The sequence below is a fragment of the Panthera leo genome, chromosome A2 (genome assembly GCF_018350215.1).
Source record: "Panthera leo isolate Ple1 chromosome A2, P.leo_Ple1_pat1.1, whole genome shotgun sequence".
Lineage (NCBI taxonomy): Eukaryota > Metazoa > Chordata > Mammalia > Carnivora > Felidae > Panthera > Panthera leo.
The window spans coordinates 18361918-18374061 of NC_056680.1; the positions used below are offsets into that span (position 1 = coordinate 18361918).

The window sequence follows — 12144 nt, forward strand, 5'->3', positions numbered from 1 at the left end:
CGGACTGCCGGTCGGCGCCGCGCGGAGCTGGCCGCGGGATTGGCTGCGGCACTCGCGTGTCAGGCGGTTGCTAGGCTCCGGCCGCGCGCCCCGCCCTCGCGCTCGGCGCCCTCTCACCGCCCGGTACGTGCTCGCGCGGAGGCTGCGGTGCGGCGCTCGCGCTCCTCGGGCTCGGCTACGGCAGCGGCGGCGACGGCAGCTTGGCGCCGAGTCCCCGGGGAGCGGCGGCGGCGGCGCGGCGTCTTGCGGCCAGGAGAAGCAAGCACCTGCCGCGGCCCGCCCGCCGGCGCTCGGTGAGTGCGCTGCCCGTCCACTGCTGCCGAGCTTAGCAGCCCAGGCCCCTATCCCCGTGGCCGGCCGAGCCTTCCGAGGAACACCTGCTGCTGCTCGCGGTTTGGCCCGGGGTAGGGACACGGTCGCGGACGTCCTTGCGGGTGAGGCAGCGGCGCGGCACAGAGAGAGCCGCCCCCCTCTTCTCGGTCCCTCGGGCGAAGGCTCAGGGCGTTCCGCGGCCGGGCCCGGGCTGCTTGCCGCGGCGATGGGCCAGGCCTCAGCCCGGCCCGCGCTCCGGGGAGCGCGGGGCCTGCGCGTTGGCTGCAGGCGTGTGCGGCCTTCGGGCCGCCCCCTGGCCCTCCAAAGAGGGTCGCGCGGCTCAGTTGGGCGGAAGCCTGAGGATGGGGCATTGACCCCCCGCAGGAGGCGGGGAAGGGCGCTGCAGCCGCTGGTACCTGAGCAGCTCAGAGCTTTGGGGTCCCCCCTCCTGCCCCCGCCTCCACACACACTCTTGAGCTTCTTTGGGAGCCGCCTGTCTTTTCACCTTTTTACTTGGTGTTTGGAAAACCAGATTCACCCGCGGGTGTATTTGTAAAGTGTCTCCAGAGAAAATGCTGTCTCTGCTTAGAATCCTGCTATAAATTCCAAGTTAATTTCGTACAAACTCAAGTGCTGATTAAAAATGGATATTTTGTTCTCTATGACATGTGAAGCTTTTAGATTTGTAAACCGACTTCTGGATTAGTTTTAATGGTGATCATGAAGTTTGCCTTGGTGAAAGCTAGAGCCTGGGACAGCACGTTTATAGCCTAGAGTTCTAACTTAAGAGCCAGGCCTGCTATTTCCCTAAATAAGCAAGGAGAAACGATTCCTGGCATGGAACCCAGATTCAGTGCAGGGAGGGTGGTGTTTATAGGACAGAAGTCCAGATAAAGAGTTAGATGTGCTACCAGGTGTTTTGGAGTTTGTGTAGATGGAATATTGTAACTTTATCAGGTTGTTCTATGTTTAGTGCTCAGAGATAACGATACTTTTGGAATGTCCCTGTTTTAAAAAGGATTCAACCTTGGAGGCATAAAAGTCTCTAGTTGGAGTGTGGAGTTGAATTGGACTTTGTTTGCTGTGGAGCCAAGGCATAAGAGTTCATGGCCTGTATGTTCAAAGGAGGCAGAGGAGCCATTTCTTGGAGAAATCAGATTTGAGGAGAGTAGGATGCATAGTGTGAACCTATTCAGAGCCTGTGGGATACTGTATGAAAGGAAGAGTAAGCAGTACTATATAAGCAACAAACACCTGGTTGGAACATGAAAGCTCTTGCAGATATGAGCTGCGGTTGAAAGAGGAAGAAAGCAAGTCTTCCCTGTTTTGAAGAGTTGATTTGACAAAATGCATTCATTCATTTAACTAATATTTGGCTTCACTACTTGCCTGGTTTTGTGGTAGGTTCAGGGGACCCATGTAAAAGCACCTGGCTCTGCCCTGAGGGAACTCAGTTTCAGGGACAGTGGGGATTAGGGAACCTATGATTGATAGTATCTGCCCACTAAGTGTGCTCACATGGTGCTTTGAGAGCCTGAGGAGAGAGGGAATTCCTAAGCCGAGCATTGCAGGGCCAGCAGGAATTAGCTGGGGGACAGCAAGGTCTGGACACAGGGAACCACATGTACATGTGCTCCTAAAATAGCACCTGTGAGTTCTCCAGCTTGGCAAGTGGGAGCTATAGGCCTTTCTTGTGCTCAGGAGTTCAGACTTTATACTCCGGGTGCAGAAGCCTCAGAAGGCTTTTAAATTAGTGGAGTGGCATGGTTCAGACTCATGTTTAGAAAGATCTTGGCTAGTGACTACATAGGTGGTGCAGGGAGGGGAGGGGTTCAGGAACTCTGGTCGTGAGGTCAGCCTGTAGAGGAGAGATGAGGAGGGAGGAGGAGCCAGCTGAGAGGCTGAAAAGGTTGAGCAGAGGGAATGCCAAGCTGGGGTTGGTGGGGGGTGGGGTGGGGGAGCAGGTAGGAGAAGGAACCTGCATTCAGGAATGTGTGGGTCAGAAAACTAAGCATGACCGAAGATTTAACTATGTCTTCTGCAAGTTTGCTGGTGTCTATTAAACATTGAGAATGGTGGGGTATGGTGGACCCTGGGGCCACTTTGACGGAGATTGGGAAAGAAGAGGCATGGCATTTGATTTTTTAAAAACCTTCTCTCTCCCTTGAGCTTAGGGCATTGCATTTCCTGTTCCTATTGTATTGATTTTAGAGTAGAGGTGTGTTCATTCTTGTTGATGCAGAGGAGAGTATGTTCAGTCCTTTACTTCACAATTGTTCAGCCTTTCTTGCTTTCTAGGTTAGCGATATGATGGAACTATTATCAGCCATAGTCAAAGGTTCTGGTTCTGTTCTGTGTGCACCATTGCTAATGGTTATAAGAATCCTTTATATTGACTGTCGAAACACAGTCACAGATGAAGGAATGTTCCCAAGGTCATACAGCTGTCATGTGGTAGAGTCACAGGTGGCTATGCCCACCTGCATTTGTGTTGTATCAAACTGATAATGGTAGCCTTGATTGGGTGCTTCTCTGGCGAAGACCAAGCCCAGGTGTCTGGTGGTAGGCACAATGCCAGGGTGATATAGGAGAGTTGGTCAGGGACTCCACACAGAATTCCAGGAACATACTGTGAGGGACCATTCTTAGAAATCAGGGTTTGTCTGAGCCTTCCTGGGCCTGTGCTGGTTGCTCTGGGCACCATGCTGAAGTAAGCCAAGGATCTTGGGTCTTAGGCTGGCAAGGGCAGACTTTAGGGGAAGACTTCATTTGAGCTGGACCTTCAAGAAAGGTTAGTGGTTTGATTGGTGAAGGAGTTGATGGCAGGAAGATCACAACTCTGGAAGGAAAAGAGGTGGAACAGAGGCAAGGCGTGGGAGAGAGAAGACTGGCCACCTTTTCTGTATGTTCTGGAAGGTTGGGTTGGAACCAGAATGCTACATGGAGGAATTTAGAGTTATGTAGGAACAGGGATCCTTGAAGGTCTTGGAGCACAGCTGTGGTGGTTTTATGAAATGAGCCCCGGGATGCCTGGCTGGCTGTTAGTGGAACATGCGACTTTTGATCTTGGGATTGTGAATTCGATGGGCATAAGTTTACTTTAAAAAAATTTATTTTATCAGGGTGCCTGGGTGGCTCAGTCAGTTGGGCATCCGACTTTGGCTCAGGTCATGATCTCACGGTTTGTGGGTTTGAGCCCCACGTCGGGCTCTGTGCTGACAGCTCAGAGTCTGGAGCCTGCTTTGGATTGTGACTCTCTCTCTCTCTGCCCTCCCCCACTCTGTCTCTCTCTAAAATAAACATTAAAGAAATTTATTTTATTTTTCAATAATTCTTTTTTTTTTAATTAAAAAATTTTTTTAACATTTTATTTTATTTTTTTGAGAGACAGAGCACAAGCAGGGGAGGGGCAAAGAGAGGGAGACACAGAATCCAAAGCAGGCTCCGGGCTCTGAGCTGTCAGCACAGAGCCCGATGTAGGGCTCGAGCTCATGAACGTGAGACCATGACCTGAGCTGAAGTCAGATGCCTAACTGACTGAGCCACTCAGGCATGCCCCCCCAAAATTTAGTTTTTAAATATTAAAAAAGAGAAAGTTAGCTTCCATTATGAGTTTGGAGACTGGACTGGAGGCAAGTTGGTTACTGCTGTGTTCCAGTAGGGAGATAGGGGACCTGAACAAGAATAGTGGTCAGCAGGGGAATGAAGGGGGAGAAAGAAGGTTCAAGATGAGTCGGTTCAGCAGACATTAGGGACCTGAATGGTGCTGGTACCATCAGGGATTTACCATTGAGTAGAAGGGGCAGAAGGTGGCAATGGAAAGATGGAGGAGTAAGGCAGCATCAGCTAAGTACTGGTGAGGACTTGCGAGACTTGGAATAAAGAGGGGCCCTTAGACTGCCAAAAGGGGAGAAGGATTGAGTCTGTGGCAGGCAGGCAAGATGAGGGGCTGTTCTTGGGTGAGCTGAAAAAGGTGGAGGAGGTAAAGACCAGGCTGTGCCTAAGGACCAAGGAGTAGATAGGCTGGAGCCAAATGAAGTATCCCTTGGGGAAAAGTGGGGCAAAAGGCTGACCTGAAGGCTGAGGTGGGTCAGTAGGGTGTAGGTATCTCTGGAAGTTCTGAGTGGGATAGTGCTTGTGTTCCAGTTTTGAATCCAGGGGTTGTAGGGGGTGCAATTGCTGGAGGTAGAAAGGGTGGTCAAAAGAAATGGCGAGGAAGGGATGTACTTAGGGAGGAGAAACCATGATTTGTTGACCCACTTGGTGGGTAGGGGACTAGTGTGTTTTAAAATGTCTACAGTTTGGGAGACTCAGAATCATAGCAGGGATGATGTGGCTTTTGGCTGGATTCATTGAAAAATTGTCATTGACTTGCAGACTTGACCTGCACAGGGCAAACTAAAGGTAGCCCATGATAGTGTGAAGTTGATCCCCCTTTACCTTGCTTGCCTTTTTGAGTTGAGTTTATTTTGGTCATAGCCTTCTTGATAAGAGGTGTACAACTAGCCTAGTGGAATGGCAAGTGGTGATAGACCCATTTAGTGGATGGGTAAGAATAAGAGTGAGGCCTTGTGAGGTTTTTCCTAGCCTGTATAGGAAGTCAGTGATGAGAAGTTTGGTTCAATATGCAGGTCCTCTGGGTGTGTTGTTTAGATTGGAACCACTACAGAGTGTGACTGCTTGGAGGCTAGAGGCTTCCAGGGTATTCAGAGAAGTAAGAAATGCTGGTTTCATTGCGGGAGCCCAAATGGGGACTATAGAGTATTGAACTCCAAGGGAACTCAAGTGAGAATAAATTCAGGTAGTGTGTTGTTCTTCAGTGTGTCCTGTGTATTGGTTAAGGATTTCTCTGTCCTTTTCTGGAGTTTTCTCTCTCCTCCCCATTAAAGAGTGTATCTGTGCCTTTGCCAGTGTTTCTGTGCTGTTGCTTCTTAAGCCTCCATCTTTTTCTGCTTTTTCTGTGTTGACATTCTAGGCCTGGAGTAAGGTGATAGTGGTTTTGAATACACAAGTGATTAATCTAGTTATTTCCCAGTGGGTCTTTTTGTGTCTATGCCTCTGGATAATAATTTAAAACAGTCTTCCTACGAGTCACATAACCTGCTTTGCCTTTTGACCGTTCTATTTCACTCTGATCATTAGTCAGTAATACTGCTCAGATAGCAATTTCTATAAATAGGATTTTAGAGTAGTTTACAAAATTACACCAGCCAGAGGGCTTAATTTAGCTTTAATGAATAGGGTTTCCTATTTTCCTATTTTCCTATTTCTTGGGTTTGATAGCTAAGCATTTTCTTAACTTTGCTCTGGGTCTAGGCTGGAAAGATGGATGGGATGCAGTGGTACAATATCATAAACTGAAGATGTCTAAGTTGATGAAGCTGTTCTGTGTTCTCTGTTGGAGTAAATTAAATCTGAAAGAAACTTTAGCATTATGCTGATTTAATTTATACTTATATTTTATTGTAATTAAAAATTTTGGGGGCACCTGGGGTGCTCAGTCGGTTAAGCGTCCAAGTTTGGCTCAGGTCATGATCTTGCGGTTCTTGAGTTCGAGCCCTGCTTCGGGCTGTGTGCAGACATCTCAGAGCCTGGAGCCTGCTTCGGATTCTTTATCTTCCCTCTGCTCTTCCCCCACTCGCCCTCTATCTCTCTCTCAAAAATAAATAAGCATTAAAAAAAATTAAAGGGACGACTGGGTGGCTCAGTTGGGTGGACATCTGACTTTGGCTCGGGTCATGATCTCACAGTTTGTGAGTCTGAGCCCCACATCAGGTTCTGTGCTGGTAGCCTGGAGCCTGCTTCGGATTCTGTGTCTCCCTCTCTCTGCTCCTCCCCCACTTGCTCTCTGTCTCTCTCTGACTCTCAAAAATCAATAAGTTTATTTATTTATTTAAGCAGTCTCTGCACCTAACATGGGCCTCGAAATTAGTACCCTGAGATCAAGAGCTGCATGCTCTACGGACTGAGCCAGCCAGGTGCCTGGGTTTATACTTTGGCTTTATTTTTTCTAAAGTTTATTTATTTTTGAGAGAGAAAGTGCACATGTGCACATGTGAGTGAGTGGGGGAGAGGCAGAGAGTGAGGGGAAGAAAGAGAATCCCAAGCAGGCTACCCACTGTCAGCGCGGAGCCCAGTGTGGGGCTTGAACCCACAAATCGTGAGATCATGACCTGAGCTGAAATCAGGAGTTGAATGCTTAGCTGACTAAACCATCCAGGGCCTCTACTTCTGTTTTATTTATTTTTTTTAATTTTAATTTTAATTAAAAAAATTTTTTTTAATGTTTATTTATTATTTTGAGAGAGAGAGAGAGACAGAGACAGAGACAGAGTGTGAGTGGGGGAGGGGTAGAGAGAGAGGGAGGCACAGAATCTGAAGCAGGCTTCAGGCTCCAGGCTGTCAGCACAGAGCCCGACATGGGGCATGAACCCATGAACCACGAGATCACGACCTGAGCCGAAGTTGGACGCTTAACCATCTGAGCCATCCAGGCACCCCTCTACTTCTGTTTTAAAAGCAGGCTCGTAGGGGTGCCTGGGTGGCTCAGCTGGTTAAGCATCTGACTTGGGTTCAGGTCATGATCTCACAGTTGGTGAGTTCGAGCCCTGTGTTGGGCTCTGTGCTGACAGCTCAGGGCCTAGAGCCTGCCTCAGATTCTGTGTGTGTGTGTGTCTCTTTCTGCTCCTCCTCGCTCGTTCTCTCTCTCAAAAATAAATTAGCATTAAAAAATAAAACCAGGCTCATAGTGGGAACAATCAACTGAACATAAAAAATCACTTTTATGGCTGACTTTGTCCTACACATCATGGGGTACATTTAATAGCCCTGAGGTTAAAATACCACTGTCTAAATTTAGATATTGGAATTGTTCATTATAATTATTTTAATTAAGTGATCTCCATGCACAACATGGGACTCAAACTCATGACCTTCACATCAAGAGTTGCATGCTCTACCGATTGAGCTAGCCAGGTGCCCCTATTGGAATTATTTCTGTCTTTGAAATTGTTTACAATTTTTGGTACTGGTTTAATTCTACAGAAAACATTTAGTTTGTCACTCTTTGACAAAGAAAGGTGACTGATTGGTGGGGTGGGCAGGAGACTGAGTGGCATTCCCCACTTCCTTTGGTGTAATTCTTTTTTGGTTGTGGGCATTCACCAATATTGGATCCTTCTTTTCCTGCAGGGCCTCTGCTCTTCAGGAAGATAAAAGACTTTTAAAGCAGCCTAGCACTAGAAGGCAAGGTAAGGTACTTGAAAAGAGATTGCTGCAAAAGAAAGATGATTGGTCCTTGCATTCTTGGCAAAATGATTATGGGATTTTAAGACACTATAGTGGGGAAAAAGCTATATCAAGTAATACATATATTTAAAATAAGAAATCTTGAAAATGAAAAGAAAGGAAAAATCCTTTGTCCCCCAATTTTAGTCTTTTTTTTTTTTTTTAAGTTTTATTTAATCTTTGCACCGCACGTGGAGCTTGAACCCACAACCCCAAGATCAAGAGTCTCATGCTCTTCCAACTGAGCCAGCCAGGCACCTGTAGTCAGTCTTTATTTTATTTTTAAAAATTTATTATTTTTTAATTAATCTCCACACCCAATCTGGGGCTTGAACTCACAACCTCAAGATCAAGAGTTGCTTGCTCCACTGACTGAGCCAGCCAGGCACCCACTAGTCTCTCTTTAAATAGGAAATGCCAACCCATGGTACAAACTCAGAAAGTTCAAAAGGATTATGCAAGGGAAAGCTTCTACCCATCCCTTTAGTCCCCAGTTCTCCCTAGGAGCAGCCATTATTCCCTGAGACCTGGGTGTCCTCCAGAGACCTTGGGCAGCACTTTTACGGAGTTTAGGTTAGAGCATAGACTCCATTTTTATCCTGCTTTTTTCTTAGCATTATAGCATGAGCTGTGTTTTAGATATACAACATTTCTAATGGCTAACCTGTTCCTAGTTCTTAGATAGTTGTTTCTTACTTTGATTATAATATGTAATGTTGCTATAACATTTTTGGGCATTAAGCTTTTTTGGAATCTTTTTTTTTTTTTTTAAGAATTTCATTATTTAAAAGAAAATAATCTCTACACTCAGTGTGGAGCTCGAATTCAACCCAAGAGCTGCATGCCCCACTGACTTTAGCTAGTCAGGCACCCCTAGAATCTTTCTTATCACCATGTTAAATATAAAGCTTTTGAAAAAAGTGAGACCTGACTTACAGTTTTGTAGGAGCACATCTGTATTGTAGGAGCACATCTGTATTGTAGGAGCACATCTGTAATGTCAAGTGAGGCTGGTTTGTATTCGTTTTTATTTTTAAGCATGGTGTATGTTTTCCCTGGTCCCTTTTCTGTGACTTGTATGGATATGTGATTTTTATAGCCATGCAGAGGCCCAGGCTCAATGTTCTCTGCCATTGGGCGTAGGTGTAGCCACAAATTCAGTCTTCCTGAGGCGGTCCCAGCTCTCAGATACCCTAAGTATAGAGGAGGGTGCCATCAAGGGGAGCTCAAGGACAAGTGAGACACTTGGAAGGATGTGTCATATTCAGGGAAACAATGACCAGTGCCCAGCTTGGCACTTGCTCTTCATTTCTATGGATGTTGAGTTTTTGTATGTGGAGTATGGGGATCTACAAACAAGAAGCATCTCTTACAGAGTTCTTTCTTTTTTCTTTAATTTATTATTATTAATAACATTTTTAATGTTTATTTGTTTTTGAGAGGGAGAGAGAGAGACAGGACAAGTGGGGGAAGGGCAGAGAGAGAGAGAGAGAGAGAGAGAGAGAGAGAGACACGCAGAGTCTGAAGCAGGCTCCAGGCTCAGGACTGTCAGCACAGAGCCCAACATAGGGCTTGAACCCACAAACCGTGAGATCATGATCTGAGCCAGAGTCGGGTGTTTAACCAATTGAGCCACCCAGGCGCCCCGTATTATTATTATTTTTTAAGTAAGCCCTACACCTAACGTGGGGCTTGAACTCATGACCTGAGATCAGGGGTCGCTTGCTCTACTGATTGAGCCAGTCGGGTGCCCCCAGAGTTCTTTCTAATAGTTGGTATCTAGGAGCACCTGGGTGGTTTAGTTGATTAAGCACCCAACTCTTGGTATTAGCTCAGGTCGTGATCTCATGGTTGTGGGATCAAGCCCCACATTGGGGCTTGGATTTCTTGAATTCCTGCTTGGAATTCACTCTCTCTCTCTCTCTCTCTCTCTCAAAATAAATAAATAAACATTAAAAAAGTAATAATAGTTGGTATCTACTGAAATAGGTTAGTGGACTTGGAGATGTTTGTTTTTGCAAATGATATGGTCATTTCTATTTTACCTCTCTCTGTGCTGGGAGCATTTCCCTCCAAGCATTCTAGGGATTGATAAGGGATTACTTAAGATTCCCAAGGCTGTCTATAGCAGAAGTGAACCAGTTCTGCCTTGGTTGTCATAAATGCCTCTCTTAATTAGCTCAGTTCTCTAGGACTGGGTTGATACTTCAGCCAATTTTTGCCAAGACAAATTATACAGTGAATAATGGAATTCCAAATAGCATTTCCTTTTTATTTGGCTATTAATCAGAACCTGGGACACCATCCATTTTCTGGGCCCTTATTTTACTATGGAATGCTTCCATAAAACACGCATCTCTCATCACTATAAATGTCACGTGTATACTCCTGTTTGGGCTGGTAGGTTATCTTTGCATCATAACTGCCCTGACCTCAGGGAGCCTTGCTTACTGGATTTTTTAATAATGGAGACCAGCCTGATGAGTGGTCCTTGAGCAGGGGTGGGTTCTGCATCTTGTGGAAAATTAGGAAATGTAGAGAACTTTGCTCTACCTGTTATGTTAAGCATGCCTGAATAAGTGTCTTATATTTTTAGACTGAGCAGTGTTGGGAAGATTGAATTGCCTGAGTAGAGAAATTTGGTGGGAGGAGACTAGAAGAGAAGCTCTTTATTAAAGATCTAAAAATAGAATTCATTAAAATCTCAAATAGATAACAGTAGGATTCCTGTCTTACTCTCTCCTCTGGATTTGTGCTACCAGCTGTTGCTTCTGCTTACCTGGAAAAGATCACAATATTTTGTCAGAATGGTCAACAGTATAGACTTAAAATACTGTGTTTGCCAGTCTGAAGATGTGCTTTTTCCAGTTTTAAAGTACTTTAAAAAGCGACTGGATTCTTTGGCGCTGGGAAGAAATTCTTAGCAGGAAAAGTTGATTCTTTTCCTTGGAATGCCCGCCCTGAGCTGACAGGGCCTGTGGGGTCCCCTCTCCCTTCAAAGCCTTGAGTTTTTTTCCTTCTGGTTAGGCATTGATGACGAGAGAGGGGATTCTTGTATAAGGCATCTAATTTGCCCATCTAATGCTACCTTAATCAGATGGGACCTCAGGTCTCCCTTCTGATTTTTTAAAGAGGGGTTTCTTTTTGAATCAAAAAGGTGGAAAGGAAAATGGCTGCTCATGTGCCTATGGTGCCCCGGGTTGCCTTTGCCCTTTTCCTCTGTGTGAGGGGGTGAAGGAATATCCTTGTCTCTCCTCTTCTCTCCTGCCATGAGCTTCCAGGGAGAATGGGGCTCATTGTGGGCTGTGCCTGCAGGCACAGTGTCAGGTCTGCTGTGGCTTCTGTCTGGTCTGCTGTGGTTTCTGGGTGCTGAGGGCCCAGCAAGTAGTCATTTCCTCACATGCTGCCCTGCTGTTCAGGACTGTTCTGAGGCATGGTGCATGTGTTTTGTTTGCTCCTAGGTCTGTCCTCTGATTTTGTCACGTCTTGATAAACATTCTTGTGGACCCTTTTGCAGGCCTGAGCTCACTCTTGCAACAGATTTGAGGCCATATTTGGAGAGGCAGGCCTGCTGCTCCCAAGGGTGGCTTAGTGCCTGGTCACAAGAGGCTGGGCACTCTCTCCAGGCCTTTCTTATGTTTGGAATCCTCTGGGAAGCATAGGATTAATCTATTTGTGAATGAAGTAGGCTTTAAATTTTTAAAAATTTATTTTGGCCTTCAATTGTATCTCAGTAAGGCTGGAAAAAATTTGTTTTAGCTTTAATCAACTATAGAACTTATGCAAGATGTGAAATGCTAGAATATGATTCTCCAGGTAGGGGAAGGCAGAGGGACTCAGCTTTTTAAAAAACAGGTTTGTTTTGGATGTGGATACTCTCTCCTGATACCAAAGTGCCTTACCCATCAGACGGTTCTTTATTTTTTATTTTTTTAATGTTTATTTTTTGAAAGAGAGAGACAGAGCATGAGTGGAGGAGGAGCAGAGAGAGAGGGAGACACAGAGCTTGAAGCAGGCTCCAGGTTCTGAGCTGTCAGCATAGAGCCCAGTGCAGGGCTTGAACACACAAACCACGGGATCATGACCTGAGCCGAAGTCGGATGCTTAACCGACTGAGCCGCCCAGGTGCCCCCATCAGGCGGGTTCTTTTGACCCTAGACCAGTGTGTCCTTGGGGAAAAAAAAGCATGAGGTACTTCTGTTTTTTGTGAGTGGATAGATAGAGGCTGCTTCTTTTTCAGGGGTGTTAGTTTCAGATGGGGAGCCAGATGTGTGGTCAGCGGTTGTGCATTAGCAGGTTCTGTAAGGATCAAGTGAGTGAGCTGGTGATGGTAGGAGGATGGAAAAGCCCTGGTCAGGCCCTCCTGGAGTTGGCAGAGGGCTTTTCTACATGAAGTCTATATGATTGCATGGATGGCTGCTAATTTTGTTCCTTTAAAACCCAGATAGGGAGATTATTTGGAATGGTACTGGAAAGATCATTTGAGTAAAAAAATTCCATTCTTTCCATGATGCTTCAGTATGTCTGATTTCTTCGTCTTCTGTG

General features: G+C 46.0%; 1 protein-coding gene across 6 annotated transcripts in view; it reads left to right on the plus strand.

Annotated features, from left to right (window-relative positions):
* Positions 1 to 2: 2 nt before the first annotated feature.
* DAG1 (dystroglycan 1) overlaps positions 3 to 12144 on the plus strand; it is a 70325-nt gene continuing 58183 nt past the window's right edge. The window contains exons 1-2 of one of the 6 annotated variants that reach the window (XM_042929368.1): positions 3 to 123; positions 7504 to 7562. The gene's annotated coding sequence lies outside the window, so the exon portion shown is untranslated. The other 5 variants (XM_042929366.1, XM_042929367.1, XM_042929369.1 and 2 more) reach the window with 5 other exon arrangements.